Consider the following 15,015-nt stretch of genomic DNA (forward strand, 5'->3'; position numbering starts at 1 on the left):
CAGTTTGGGGAAGGCTTGGGAGATGTAGCATTTGAAATGTAAATAAAAAAAAAAAAAAAAAAAAAAAAAAAGAGCCCTCTTGGCTGGCACACCCCTCCCCATACCCTGAACTCTCCAGCCCAGCTATTGGGCAGAACTCCTCTCCCCCAGCTCCTCTGGCCCCTATAGAACTCAACCATTTTGGTTAAGCTGGTCTCCTGGCCTGGGCCACCCTTCTTAGTCATCGACACTTTCCCCTCTCCCCACATGGTCTCACTTGTTTGCTTCAGGCTCTTCCAGATGTCTCTGCCTCTGGCTGCACTCTCCCTTGTATCTACAGTAAAATAAAATTTAGAAAATTAAGTTACCATTCTGCCTGAACTTAAAAAAAAAAATGGCAACTATCGATTAGCGTAATATAGAGGTTTGGTTTTGTTGGAAAATTTGTTGGACCTCTTTTCCATGCAAGGCACCACTGTATTTGGGGGTGCCCTCGTTCCCTACACACGCTGACATTTAATTTTCCTCTGTAAATTTTATTTTATTTTATGTTCTCTGATGTTTATCTTGCAATGAACAAAAATAGCATTAGTAAAGCAGAGGGGGAAAGACAGGAGAGAAAGAAAGGGAGGGAGGAGAGGGTGTGGTAGGCAGGCCTACATCCCAGCCACTGGGGAGGCTTCAGCAGGAAGACCCCATGTTCAAAGCCTGCTTGTGCTACAGAGGGATGTGAGGGCCTGGGCCGTGTAGTGAGACACTTTACCAAAAGCTATAAAACCATAAGAAGGGACCAGGTGATAACTCAGTTTTGAGTACCTGCCTAGCATGGACCCAGAACTGGGGTCCATCCACTGCATGGGGTCAGCACAGTCTCCTTAAAGTAATCCCTTTGTCTCTGTCTAAGGGATCCAAATCTGGTTGTTTTCCTCGAAAATTAGTTTGAAAAGTCCTCCTCAAGCTGATCGCAGGCAGGGAAAGGAAACTGCTTACGCAGGAATGACTGACTCTTCCTCTCACAGTCTGTGAGAGATGAAGACAGTCTCCAATGCAGCCTCTAGTGGCTCAACAGTGCACGGTAATCTGGCAAAGAGCCTCGAGGCCTTAAGATGCCCCTAAGACCACTGCCCTTAACAAGGTCAAGCTGCAGCCCTGCGAGCCACCCTCTTACCCCTCCAGCGAGAATGAAGTTCTGCACATCCATGGGAAAGTAAATGTCCATGTTTGACCCAAAAAACAACCCCGGCTCTGGGCTTTGAAGATTTCTATGCAGGATTCCGCCAGGTGAACAAAAGAAGACAAGGTGAAGAACAGTCATTCCAGCTGGGGACAGTGCCTGCACGCACAGGGCTGAGGGAGGGGTGGGGAGGGGCAGGGCTGCTGAAGACAGGGTGGACATAGGCTCAGAAAGAATGACTCTGGCAAACACATTGAAATGTCGGCTGGTCATGACCCACATGCAGACTGGTACTAAGGTGAAAAGCAAGTTGAAATGGAAAGAATGGAAGAGGAGTTAACTAGCTGAGCCCCTAAGAGCATACCTAGTGGACGTTAGAGAGGCCTTAGGTAGGGCATCGGTGAATAATTTTCATTTTAGCTAATGACCTCGTGTTATACATAATCAATAACTTATTTTTCTGTACATTATTCTTCAGTCTTACCCATAATGTCACATATAATCCTGGTTGTTTCCTTTTAGCTGTTCTACAGAATTGTAGTGGTGAAATATACAGCTATCGATCCACCCACACATTTATATTGCTTCCCATTTCGTGTTCAAACAATGCATTAGCAGATAAAACATACATATGACACACCCACACACCTCTATGTATCTAATCTGAGTGCTGGGTCCACAGTGCTACTGGCTCCCACCAGCTACTTAACTTCCAGGAATCTCTAACCACCACCCTGTCTTCCGCAGCCTCCAGCCCCCCAGCGCTGGTGCCTGCAGGCACTGTCTGTAGTGGAACCAAATGATAGTTCCACTAAGAAAACACGAGCTTTCTCCACTTCACATGTCGCCCCTGCTTCGAACAGCCACACTATTTAGTGTGAACAAACCTGTGGATATTGAATAGCTTGCTTGGTTTATTTTTCCCCAAAGTATATCCCATGAAACGCTGAGAGGGAACTACAGAACTATGATCTGCTTAGGCAACAGAGCAGAAACAGCTGTGAGGAGACATATCTGGCTGAAATTAACAGAGATCCCCACCTACCCTCCAAGGTGGACTAATCAAACAAGAGCTTAGCTGCTGCCGTGACCCGAGTGCCTGTGTCCTCTATTCTTACCCCTGAGATCACAGGATGACATCTAATCACCACAGTGATGGATCAGGTGAGACCTCTGAGCAGGAATTAGTCTATGAGCACAATTAGTCTGATTTTAAAGGGTCCTGGTACGAAGTCCTGCCCTGATGTCTGCCCTGAGACAGAGGAAAGACCATCTGTGAGGCAAAAAGCCTTCAAACCTGAAACACCTTGACGGTGGACTATCAGCCTCCAAAATGATGAGTGATAAACTGCTGTTTATAAACTGCCCACTTTGGGATGATTTGCTATAGCAGCTTGAATTAGACCTGAATAAGACCACCTGTCACATAAAAAGCTACAGAAAGACTTTCCAAAACTGACTGGTCCGCTCTGTGGGCATAAAGTACCCAGCATCTTCTATCCTGGATTCCAAGACTTCTACCAGGTCCAAGACAGCTTCTAAAACTCTGTCACCTTCCGTTTTAAGACAAGATGAAGGGAAAAGAAAACCAGTAAGGAAAGGCTCTCAGCTAAACAGCTGTCCTTTTATTAGACTCCTGGGAGGCAGCTAAGTCAGTCTGTCTCTGTCTTAGTGATTCATTCTCATCTCTCTCTCACACACACTTTCTCTCTCTCTCTCTCTCTCTCTCTCTCTCTCTCTCTCTCTCTCTCTCCCTCCCTCCCTTCCTCCCTCCCTCCCTCTCTCCCCCTCCCTTTCCCCCACCCCTCTCTTTTGCATGTTCATCATGCACATCCATGCACTCGGGTACACACATACACATAGGCATATGCATGCGTCAGCTTTAGTCATATGACAGTACCTAGCTGCAAGAAAAACTGAATAAGCTGTTTGTTTGTTACTGAAGTATCTATGTTTTGAGATAACGTGTGCAGGAATGAAAGAGGAAGACGAAAAGTCCCATACTTAAGGGAGAGCGTGAAACATTGAGAATTATTACTGGTCATTATAAGTGAACTGATTAAGCAAGATGCCAAAACAAGAATAAAAGGCGGGGGGCGGGGGGGGGAGGATGCAAGAGGCAGATTTCAGAATCCCGAGCTGAGGGCTATCAGATGAGATCATAGGAATCATTAGGATGAGCAAGGTCAGTGCAGAACAAGAAGAGCCAGTGAGGGCCACATAACAGGGAAGGCAAAGCCTAAGAGAAAGAGAGGAGCAAAATTACTGCAGGAAATGAAACACACTGTCCAAATAAATCAAAGAGCAAAAGGCTTCAGGGGAGGCGTGGCTGTGGAAGCCGCTGCAACCAGTCTAGCGGTCACTCTCACGGGCAGCATCATTCCCACTACACACAGAGTCACTGGAAATGCGTGTGTGTGTGTGTGTGTGTGTGTGTGTGTTTATATGGATGTTCCCATTACACTTGAGAGCTACATGCTTGTATGGAGCCTGAGTTCACTCTCAACCCCAGGCTGTAAATAGAGGATTCTAAACCTCTGAGGTAAGCCCATGCCTCTTGCCATAGATGAGTTTAGGCAAGCTCCTAACATACAACCCTGGCTGATGAGCCCCTAGGCAGTGTTTGGAGGAATAGCACCCAGAAACCAAAGACTGAATAATACATTTGCACCTTTAAGACAATGAATGGAGCCACTGGGATGCTTGCAAGCTTCCAGACTTCTTCATGGGTTTTCTGATACTTGTATCCAAAACCATTCACACAGGAGGGAAGCCCTGGGAGATTTAGAATGTAGTATCCCAGTCCAATCACTAAGAGTCTCCAAGATGATAGCAGCTCTACAGGCTAGGGAGGTACGAGCAAAGCTTGGATGGCTTCTCCTAGTAACTCTGTATCTAGAAAAAAAAAAAAGAAACAAAAACACGTGCCATGGTTGAGAAGGAGACGGAAAGAAGCTTGTACTTTTGAAGATGAGAGCCTGGCAACCTGGAATCTGCAAAAAGATTTTAAAATGCTGTCAAGGAGGGCTGGAGAGATGGCTCAGCGGTTAAGAGCACTGGCTGCTCATCCAGAGGTCCTGAGTTCAATTCCCAGCAACCACATGGTGGCTCAAGATTATCTGTAATGGGAGCCAATGCCCTCTTCTGGTATGGATAACTACAGTGTACTCACATAAATATAATAAATAAATAAACGTTTAAAAAAAATCAACTGTTGATAAAGGAGTCAAAAAATCAGTTAAAGAGTGAATTCAGGGACAGTAGTACATAGCCGGGCTGCATTTGAACTGGAGATACAAGAGAGACATTCAGAGGAGGAAGACATGGTACCCATCAAGGAGATGAACAAGTCAAGTCCCAGCAGGTCACATCAGAGAACAGCCACGGAGGGGATGAAGGTAGGCAGGGGCAGCTGGAACTCTTCCCACACCAATCTTCTCAACACTCCTTTAGGGAGAATAATAATGGAATAGGCAGAGACTCTCTGGCAATAGGCAGACAGCACGTTGTAAACCCTAGAAAACCCAGCCTCTATTTCTAGGCAACGCCTCCTCCCCCGGTCCTCCTCCTCCTTCCTAGTTGAGCAGTGTCCATGAGGAATAAAAGACACACAGGAGGAAATTCGTTGCCTCTGAGATGCCTCTCATGTCTCTGCCACTGGTATTTATTTGCTTTGTTCTATTCTGGCTTCCTGCCTGGTTCTGGGCGCAGTGATTGCTTAGCTCCAGCTAACTGCGATTACTCCAGCCTGTCTTGCCCACTCAAAGCATCTCTCAAGGCTTTCTGCTGTGATGCCAACCCAGCTCTCCCAACCCCTCAGGAGATGGGCCACCACATCCAGACACTGAACCACTTGGTGGCAAACTATTCTCAGAAGTCACCCATGCCTTTCCTTCAGTTCATCTTCTCTCCTTTGCATTTCCTCAGCCTCGAGCACAGACTCCATGTGTGCACAACTGCCACTGGGTGAAGAGATCGCTAATATAGCCTAAAATAACACATTCAGTTATTTGGCATGTAATACACCACAGTGTGGGATTATTCACAAACTTACAGGTTTGTGATGTGTAAAATAAAGTCTTGACCTAGGGATTGTTAGGTTTTTAAACCTGGGACAAATGGCTGAGGTGCCCATTAGCATATGAAAGTGGACCAGGTTCTCCCTACACCCCTCAGTTCCCACCTGTCAAGGGGACCCTCCTTGCTGGCACACCCAGCCCCCTATCCGAAACATCTCCATCCCAGGGAGAAGGGAGGCTGGCTTCCTTCTCCCAGATGCCCTTCCCTATATAATTCAACCATTTTCATCTCCTCTCTTCTGGGGCTCCTGGCTGCTTTATCTGCTTCTTCCTCTCCCTCGCCCCTCCTTTCCCCTCCCCTCCTCACATGCATGGTTCTAGGTCCTGTCCACTCTGGACTCTCCCAGGCATGTCTGCCTCTGGCTGTGTTCTCCCAGATGTCTATAATAAGCTTTCTCTCCCACCATACCTAGTAACTGCCTTTCCTTTCCTTTTTATTTCTTTTATCATCCAGGGATAGTGCCAGGGTAGAATGGATACTTAGCATACCCAAGACCCTGGCTTGATTTCCAGCACCTGACAAATTTCTGAAAATCTAAATGAAAATAAATTTAAAAGGCAAACTATGTAATGATATCACTCGAAGTCCTGCACAAATGTGACGCGACTTTTCCTTCCTCCCTTCACCTCCATCTTGAAATCCAGCACAAGTTTTCACAGTCAGTACCTGCCCTGTCTTTCCCAGGAGACAGAAGGCTCTAACATGTTCGGTTTTCTACATAACATGCAATGCAGCCAGAAGAAATAGGCTCTGTTCCAGGAGGCTGCTATGTATCCACACTACCTGCTGTGAGCAGCAAAAAATAAGTAAGCCAAGCCTTGCTGGCCCAGCTCTCCCCTACACCAGCTCTGAGAGTCGATCCATTTGTTTGTTTGTTGGACAGAGAGCACAAGAGTTTCTGGGTTTCTCTGGTGCAAACATTTTGCTTCCTCTTAGGTGCAAGGTTTCAGTCTCTTTCCTGAAACCTTAGAAGCTGGAAGCACCCAGCATTGTTTTCTTTAAACTTTAAAGAGGTGGCATGGCATGCCTCTCATGCTTTATAACACAGCGCTTGGAACAGCAGCTCAGCCTGGCTCACTAATATTGCTCCGTGGGGGGAGCATCCTCATCAAGTAAGATAAAGGCCCAGCAGAACCTCGTGTTGGGGCATAGCAGACTTGGCCAATAAATGAGCTTAAGTAAATAGTAACGAGCAACAACAAACTACTCCTATTCACAACTATAGTGCAGACCTGTCCTGCAAGCTGGCTGTGCACGCCGGAGCTCACGGTGCTCTTTCTGAACTCAGCTGCCTGTTCCGAGGGCTGTCATCTGTGTAGTCCCAAAGTCAACCTGAAGCTAGAAGAAACATCCAGATAACGTGTAGGCTTTCAGAAAGCTTCCCTCACTAGGTCTCGCTACACCAGCAATTCCTTATCGTCCTCTCCCCCACCCCCCAACCCGGCTGTGGCAGAGCCCAGGGACTTAGGATTCCACCTGTTACACCCCCTGCATGGTTTCCCTAGGGCAGCAACACTCCCATGGCTCACACTGGCTTGGTTCAAGCTGAGAATCTGCCCTCTCTGTCCCTGGTACTCTGGGTTGGACCACAGTGGATCCTGTGGGAGAGTGCAGAGCACTCAAGCTACAGAGGCAGCCTTCATATCTGCTTTTATCTCAGAGGTTTTAAGCAAGGAAAAACAACCTTTCAGACAGCCCATTCAGACATTTCATTCCCAAACAAAACCCACAAGCAGTTTCCAGCTTTTGGTCAGATCCCCTTCCAAAGAACCTGATGCTGTAGATGACACTCATTCTGAGACCAAGCTTTCAGGCCCCTGGGTCTTTGGGAAGGCTGCACTGGGGGGTCAGTTACCAGCAGGCTCCTTGTCAAAAGATTTGAAAAACAAAAAGGAATCCATAAAAATAAAGTAACAGAAACTGGGGCATCTGCCTCCTCACAGTGAGCCAAGCAGGCTGACTCCACATTTGTTGAAATACAAGACTAGCAGAGGAGCCTGAAGTTTAGAGAAGCAGTCATCCAGCATCCACTCGAATCTGCCCATCACTCCTAGACGGTACCTATAGATGTATGTTCCCACGGATGAGGCCTCTCCAGCCAAAGGCACACCTGCACTGGGTGTGGCTTGGAGGAAACACAGGTGGCGTTTAAAGAAAAGGAGGGTCACCTAAGAAATCTTTGTAAGCAAGGCTCTGTCTACACCTCTCTCAGGTCTTCAGAAGTATACAACTAAGACTGGAGGATGGAGTTTTTCCCTTAGTAATAAATAGGACACATCAGCCGATGTGTGCCCTCTTCAACAGTTGCATAAGGTTGTAAAATTGTTGACACTGGGATCAGGTACACTGATCCAGTCGCCTTTTGAATAACATATCTGAAATGACTCTTGAAAGTGCCACCATTTCTTCTGCCCCCGCCCCTTGCACCTTCAAAGTCAGTACCGTAAATAAAGCAGTGTTCTCGCTGCCTAAGACACATCGCAAGCCTTCGCGACACAGTGACTGCATTTGCTTCTGCAGTTATCCTTAATAACTTAAAAAGAAATCCACCTTTCTAAAGGTTTCGCTAAAACTACTTAAGGCCAGGACTAGCACTCTGACTCAGCCTGTATTTATAAATGTCTCCGAGGAAACCTAATATTAGTGTAGTGCTAAGAAACAGATTCAATTATGAAGCAAATCACACAAGTCAAATTTAATCAACTAGAAACACAAGCTCTAGGAAAGTGGTCATGTTTTCTGTGCTGATTGTATCTTCACTAGGACACAGTGAATTGCGGCAGACTGTTGATGATGACATGGTCCTGAATAAACACTGTGATCAAATGTAGGCTGGGCTCATTCGTTTTCATTCTCTATCTTTTTTATCCCACTGCACTTCACCCATCCCACTGCACTTCACCCACCCCACAATCCATGTGTGAAGTCTACCTTGAGTTTCGAGAGTAAACACAACTGAACATATGATATCAGAGTAACAGCAATAATGAACTAACAATCTGTTAGTCAATCACCATTCCCAGGATGGATAGATTGAAGTACCCAAACATTCTATTTTTCTTAAATTATTTTTATTTTATTTTATATGCATTGGTGTTTTGCCTGCATGTATATCTGTGTGAGGGTGTTCGATCCCTTAGAACTGGAGTCAGACAGTTGTGAGCTGCCATGTGGGTGCGGGGAATTGAACTCAGGCCCACTGGAAGAACAGCCAGTGCTCTTAACCTGTAAGCCATCTCTCTAGCTCTTCCAAACAATCTTTTAATGGATAATGAAAATCAAAAAAGAAATGTAAAACTTCCTAGTATTGAGACAAGGATAACTCACTGAAGAGAAGTCAAAGATATAAAAACTAGGGTTGTTTGTACCAGGTGATGTGGCGTGGAGCTCTGGTGACAAGAGTGGCTATAACAACTACACTTGCCAGCCGGAGCATCTATTCTCTTGTTACATTAGATGTAACCTCAGTTACTGAGGCTGCACAGCAGTGCAGACACCATAACATCACAGAAACACCCAACCCTCAATAATCTGACTCTTCCTCCTCAAGAAAGGAACATGCAGACAATCTTCTCCAAAGGTTTATACTACAAATTAGCATTTGTGTTTTTACTTGCTAAGGCTTAGAACTCCGCCAGGAGGTGATTCTGCTTTTCTCTTCAATGGTGAATAGGAATCCATTCATTTTCATTCATGTTTACTCCTCTTTGCACTTATTCTGTGAGCAATTTATCCCAGTGCCCTAACTTTTGTTTTGTCTGAAGCATCTTTTCTGTGCAACCAGCTTCTCTAACTTAGCAACAATTTGCTCCTTTTCAGTGATGAACATCCCAGCATAGCCAAGGGAACTCACATCTGCACTAACCTGGCTCTGGGCCCCTCAAGTGTCTGCGGGCCCTCCCTCCATCAGCCTAAGGACTCTACAAGCAGGGAACCCACATCCGCACCCTATGCTCAGCCACACTTTCTGCACTTAGATACTTGGGCAGCAAAATTTCAACACTGTTTTGAGGTGACTGTCCCACTTAGCCCCCCCCCCCTCTGGCCAGGCCACACTATCCATTAGCATCACACTGGCCAATGGCTCACATTGGTTCTTTAAAGTGACACCTGACAGAGAGTTGGTGGTTTTTCAGATATGCATCTCCCAGGCTTGAGCCTCCTGATTTGCATGCCTTGGTGGGGTTTTCTGGGTTAGGAGAGTAGCTATTTCTTCTTAGGCGACTTCCAGGAAGCGAATGGTGACACCTTAAATAAGTAACTCAGTGCACTATGCTAGAAAAAATACAAACCACAATACAAGCAGCAACAATTCTGGCCCAAAGGGGTCAACATCTAATTTCAAGATTAGGGTTTTGTTTTGGGTTTTTTTCTCTTTGTATCTGAGTAAGTCCAAAACCACCTGCCAAGATATTTTCAGGTATGCACTTCTGTATTAGTCAGGGTTCTCTTATGGGTAGTCTCTATATAGTAAAAGAATTTATTGATGACTTACAGTCTGCAGTCCAATTCCCAATAATGGTGAGTAGCAGCTGTGAATGGATGTCCAAGGATCTAGCAGTTGCTCAGTCCCACATGGCAAGCAGGTGAAGGAGAAAGACTTCCTTCTTCCAATGTCCTTATATGGTCTCCAGCAGAAGGTGTAGCCCAGATTAAAGGTGTGTGCCACCACACCTTTAATCCCAGATGACCTTGAACTCAGAGATCTCCCTGTCTTAATCTTCTGGAATCCACAACCACTATGCCTCAAGATCTCCATGCCAAAATCCAGGTCAGAAACTTCTATCTCCCAGCCTCCAGATTAGGGTCACAGGTGAGCCTTCCAATTCTGGATTGTAGTTCATTCCAGATATAGTCAAGTTGACAACCAGGAATAGCCACTACAATCTCCCAGGCTTGAACCTCCTGATTTGCATGCCTTGGTGAAGGTTTCTGGCTAACTCGTGGTACAAACCTTTGGATAATGTGTTAGTTAGGGTGTTACTGCTGTGAACAGACACTATGATCAAGGCAACTCTTATGAGGGCAATTAATTGAGGCTGGCTTACAGGTTAAGAGGTTCAATTCATTATCGTCAAGGTGGGAAGGAAGACAGCGTCCTGGCAGACATGGTGTAGAAGAAGCCGAGAGCTCTACATTGTTCCAAAGGCAAACAGGAGAAGACTGGCATCCAGGGAGCTAGGATGAGGGTCTTAAAGCCCACTCCCACAATGACACACTTCCTCCAACATGGCCACACCTACTCCAACAATGCCACACCCAATAGTGCCAATCCCTGGACCAAGCATATTCAAACCATCACAGATAAAATAGTGCAGGGAGAAGAAGAGAGACTGCACGCTTCTTTTCTCAGGGAAGAAGAGAGTCCGGTTATTGAGTCTTTCTGTGTTGTTATGGTGGTTTTGCACCAAGGCATCTTTTCTTAGCACCCTCAGTAACCTCAGCAATTGGCCAAAAGTCCCCACAACAGGGGAAGAGCTTGTTGGGTTAACAAACACTTGTCTAGTCCACAGAAGATCTGGATTCTAGCCCTGGTATTGAAAGGGGAGAAAATGTTCTCTGTTCATAAGATGTTCAAATAATATCTAGACTATTCAGAAGCAAAGTAAAGCACAGACTATATCTCAGACTACACCACCATTGATTTTAAATATTTTTATTTCTTAGCATATCTTATCCTCCAGTCACTAAGTAGCAAAGTACCTTAAAACATGATAGCTTGAAACAACCATTTTACTTGACTCATAACTCAAGGCTCAAGAATTCAGAAACAGCTGGGCTGGACAGTCCTGAATGAGGGTTTCCCACGCAGCTACAATCCTTCTCCAGGTAGGGCTGGAGGATTCTGCAGGCTCAAGTGGATGGCTGTCTGAGACAGCTCCCCTCAACCTGCTGCTTGACGGTGGCTGTGAACTGAGACCTTAGCCGAGCTATGGGTTAAAGTGGCTACAAGTGGCTTCTCCTATATGGGAATCTACTTCAGGGAAGTTATATTTCTCTATGTCAGCTAGCATCCCCAGAACTAGTGTCCCAAGAGCAGTAAGCAGAATTTACAGAAGCTTTCACAACCCAAAGTCACACTCAGCTATGCCTGTCATGCTCGCTCAGAGGCAACTGGAGTACAGGGACTCTCTCTAGTCTGGGGAAGGGACTTCCAGGATTAGAAGTTTCGGTTTGTTTTGTTTCTGGAGCTGGGGATTAAACCCAGAGCTTAAACATTCTTATCACATGTTCTTTTACTTACCTGCGTCCCTACTATGGCTATTAAAAAATAAAATAAAATACCAACAGGGTACGTGAAGAGGTAAATTAGTTTTAATATAAATAAAGGAATATTAGTTTTCATATTAAATAAGTGGTCGGATAACTTTTTTATTTGTATTTTAACTGTGAGTTCCTATGAGGGAAATGGGCTATTTCGTTCCCTGCAAATGCCTTCTTTAATTAAAGAAGCTAAGCTTAAGTAAGTGATTTTTTTTTAACAAAAGAGTCAGAGAGACCAGTTGTCATACTTTGAACTCTTAAGCAACAAAGGCTTCATTGGACTGTGCAGGCTGCCTGTGTCCTAGGGAGCTCTTAGGGTAGACAGGGGCCTCCTCTGCTCAGCACCTGGATGATCACACCTGCTCTGGGGTCAAGGGTTGTCAGCAAGTGCGTAGGGGTGAGAGGCAAGAGAGAAAGGAATAGACTGGACTCCATCTCTATGTTCATCTTTTGGTCAGATCCCAAAGGGTTTCTTTCTCTTTTCCCTATCAAGTAACCATCCTCTAAAACGGGCTCTTTGTTTTGTTCTCAAGGTGAAAACGGCAGGTCTACCACTCACATCAGGATCCTATCATATCTTTAAATCACTACAGCAAAGAGAATAGTCCTACACTACAGGACATTAGACCGCCGAATCCTAGCAATACATGGGGATCCTCCAGACACAAGCTGGAGATTGTCCAACCCTGAAATAGTTGAGCCATTGGAGGAGGGGCAGTACATCCACGGTTGCTGGACTGAAAAATCCCAAGGTCCCTTAAAAAAGCTTCTGTGAGTCTGTGAAACAGAATTTAGAAAATGAAAGCTGAACTGAGAAATGTGGAGTGTGCCTCTTCACTATCCTCCTTCCGAATCCGAGGTAAATGAAGAAAAAGACCACTATGGGGTTCTGAATGGTGAGTTCCAGGGTGAATCCAAGGTCTACAGAAGGGTTCAGGCCCCACATCGGTGGAGCTGTACTGGAAGCTCACACACAGACTTTGGGGCTGCCTTCCCAATGGATGCTTTTGTCCTCGGATGCCTCCAGGACCCTCCCCTGGGAAGTCACACACGCTCAGTTCACAGGAGTGCCTTTGCACAGAGACTCCACATGACACGACTCTCAAAGACATATTTGGGCATGCTGTCTTATTTCTAACTGTTGGAACACAGAAAAAGGATGGAGTTGTGTGAGAATTCTGAGTGCTTGTGAGAAAGCAGCAATCTCGTGACCTCAATTTCTTCAAAACACAGAACTGTTCTTGGAATGTGTTTTGGTGCTCCCCCCCAGGTGTAGCAGACAGAAGTGAGTTTACTTCAGCTGTTGTCATTCATGTGCCTCTATGGAAAAGCATGGTTTTGCCATGCACAGCCTGTGACTGAATACCCGATTTGTGTGATTCTTCTTAACCCTCAGAATATAAATTGTCTGATACTCTGAATACAGTTGGCTATTACATGAGACTTTAGTCCATCTCATTTCTAGGCTCCACTCTGAAGTGGAAACTGAAGAATTCTTTGGAAAGTTGGTTGTCTGCTGGGGCAAACACATGGAGCAATGTTTAGCTAAAGTGGACATGGGTAAAAGACTAAGGGAGCAAGCACGTGAAAGGACATGTGATGAAGGATTCTTCACGAACAACACACATGTATTGGTCTGCTTTACACTGCATAGTTGAGCTTTATTTGTTGGGACTCCAAATTGAGAAACACACCAAAAAACTTTGGTGTCTGGTGGTGTGCTGCAGTTTCTTGTCGCTTCCTCAGACTCAGGCTGATTAGCAGAGTGATGTCAGCTGAGGCAAGACCCTTGAGGACACATGATATTTGGAGGGTATAAATAGGACCCCATGGAGTGATGGAGACAAAGCATGGCTTGTTGGTACAGCTAGCTGGGCCAATGCTTGTGGGTCTCATGTCTTCGCTGATCTTTGCTTCCTTGAGAGAGGCACAGTAGAGAACTTCTCCTGTGTTCCTTCTGGTCCCTCCTGCTGACTGGAGCCAAGACAGAGGCCTTGCTGTTTCTGCTAGATACTGCGACCGCCACTAATTCATGTTTGCTATCCCCACTCTACCAAACTGGACTGCTGGTGTATCTGTGAAGGGTTTGCAAGTGGACTGAGCCACTGCCTGCTGACCTGTGATCTGAACTGCCGATTTTCAGAAAACACAGATGGAAGTTGTTCCAAAGAACCTTTCTAAGGTCCCTTTCCCCTGTATCTTTTCTTTCCCACTATCTCTGGTGGGTAGTAGGCTAAAAGGGAGGTTAAAGCGTTTAAGAACCATCATTGAAAACAGGTTTTGAAAAAATTCCAGTTACACTGCTCTCCTAGGTTTATGCCGCCAACTGGAGCAGTGAACATCTAACCACATAACTTCCCTCCCTACCTGTGGGAGGGAGACAGCAAGTGCTAGCAAAGGTGTCTAAGCCGGGCGTGGTGGCGCACGCCTTTAATCCCGGCACTTGGGAGGCAGAGGCAGGCGGATTTCTGAGTTCGAGGCCAGCCTGGTCTACAAAGTGAGTTCCAGGGCAGCCAGGGCTATACAGAGGCTATACAGAGAAACCCTGTCTCAAAAAAACAAAACAAAACAAACAAACAAACAAAAAGCAAAGGTATCTAAGAGTCACTATTTCTGAGTAGATAGCAGGACACTGCCTAAAACTTGGACATTGAAATAAACTCTATGGCCACTAGAGAGATGCCTCAGAGGTTAGGAGCACTTGCTGTCCTTGCAGAGGACCCATGTTCAGGTCATGGCATTCATCCCAGGTAGCTCAATACCACCTGCAGCTCCAGCTCCAGGAGACATGATGCTGCCTTCTGGCCTCCATGGGTATAAGCACACACACATGCACAAAAGCACACATGCACACAAGCACACATGCACACAAGCACACATGCACAAAGATAAAAATAAAGCTTTAGTAAAAATAATCTATACACTAAGCTATGGCATGAACAGAAGTAATATATATATATATATATATATATATATATATATATATATATGCATATATGTGTGTGTGTATGTGTGTGTTAGTACAAATGTATGTATATGTGTGTAAATACATATATGGGTGCACATGTATATGTGTGCATAAATGTATTTGTGTATCTGTATAAGTATATATTTATTTCTGTATATAGTTATATGTGTGTTAATATGCACATATACATGTACACATGTATGCATACATGTATGTGGGCATATGAATGTATGAACATATATGCATTCACTGGATGGATGCTGATGATTCCATAGTAGGCATACCTTCCGTCCATCAGTGTACTTCAAGATTAGGAGATTATATCAGAAATTAAATACTAAGAATAGTGATCTTAAAATCCAATGGTCAGTTCTAAATATTTTACTGGATAAAAACAAGCAAGCTCTAAATAGCATATAGCAAACTCACAGACCCTCAGAAACACCCTGAGCTGAAGCTCACAGATAGCTGGATTACAGGGCATAGCTTCCCTGAGGGTAGACACACACACACACACACACACACACACACACACACACACACAGCTTTC

General features: G+C 45.2%; 1 protein-coding gene across 8 annotated transcripts in view; it reads right to left on the bottom strand.

Moving 5' to 3' along the window:
- Osbpl3 (oxysterol binding protein like 3) overlaps nt 1-15,015 on the bottom strand; it is a 168,933-nt gene that overhangs the window by 116,989 nt on the left and 36,929 nt on the right. The window contains exons 2-3 of one of the 8 annotated variants that reach the window (XM_029535010.1): nt 6,466-6,571; nt 3,825-4,048 (exon numbers count right to left, since the gene is read on the bottom strand). The exons of 4 other annotated variants lie outside the window; for them this stretch is intronic. The gene's annotated coding sequence lies outside the window, so the exon portion shown is untranslated. Of the gene's footprint in view, nt 1-3,824; nt 4,049-4,483; nt 5,554-6,465; nt 7,075-15,015 lie in introns of those variants that run through there. 3 more of the 8 variants (XM_029535011.1, XM_029535008.1, XM_029535009.1) reach the window with 3 other exon arrangements.

The sequence above is a fragment of the Mus pahari genome, chromosome 2 (assembly GCF_900095145.1).
Source record: "Mus pahari chromosome 2, PAHARI_EIJ_v1.1, whole genome shotgun sequence".
Lineage (NCBI taxonomy): Eukaryota > Metazoa > Chordata > Mammalia > Rodentia > Muridae > Mus > Mus pahari.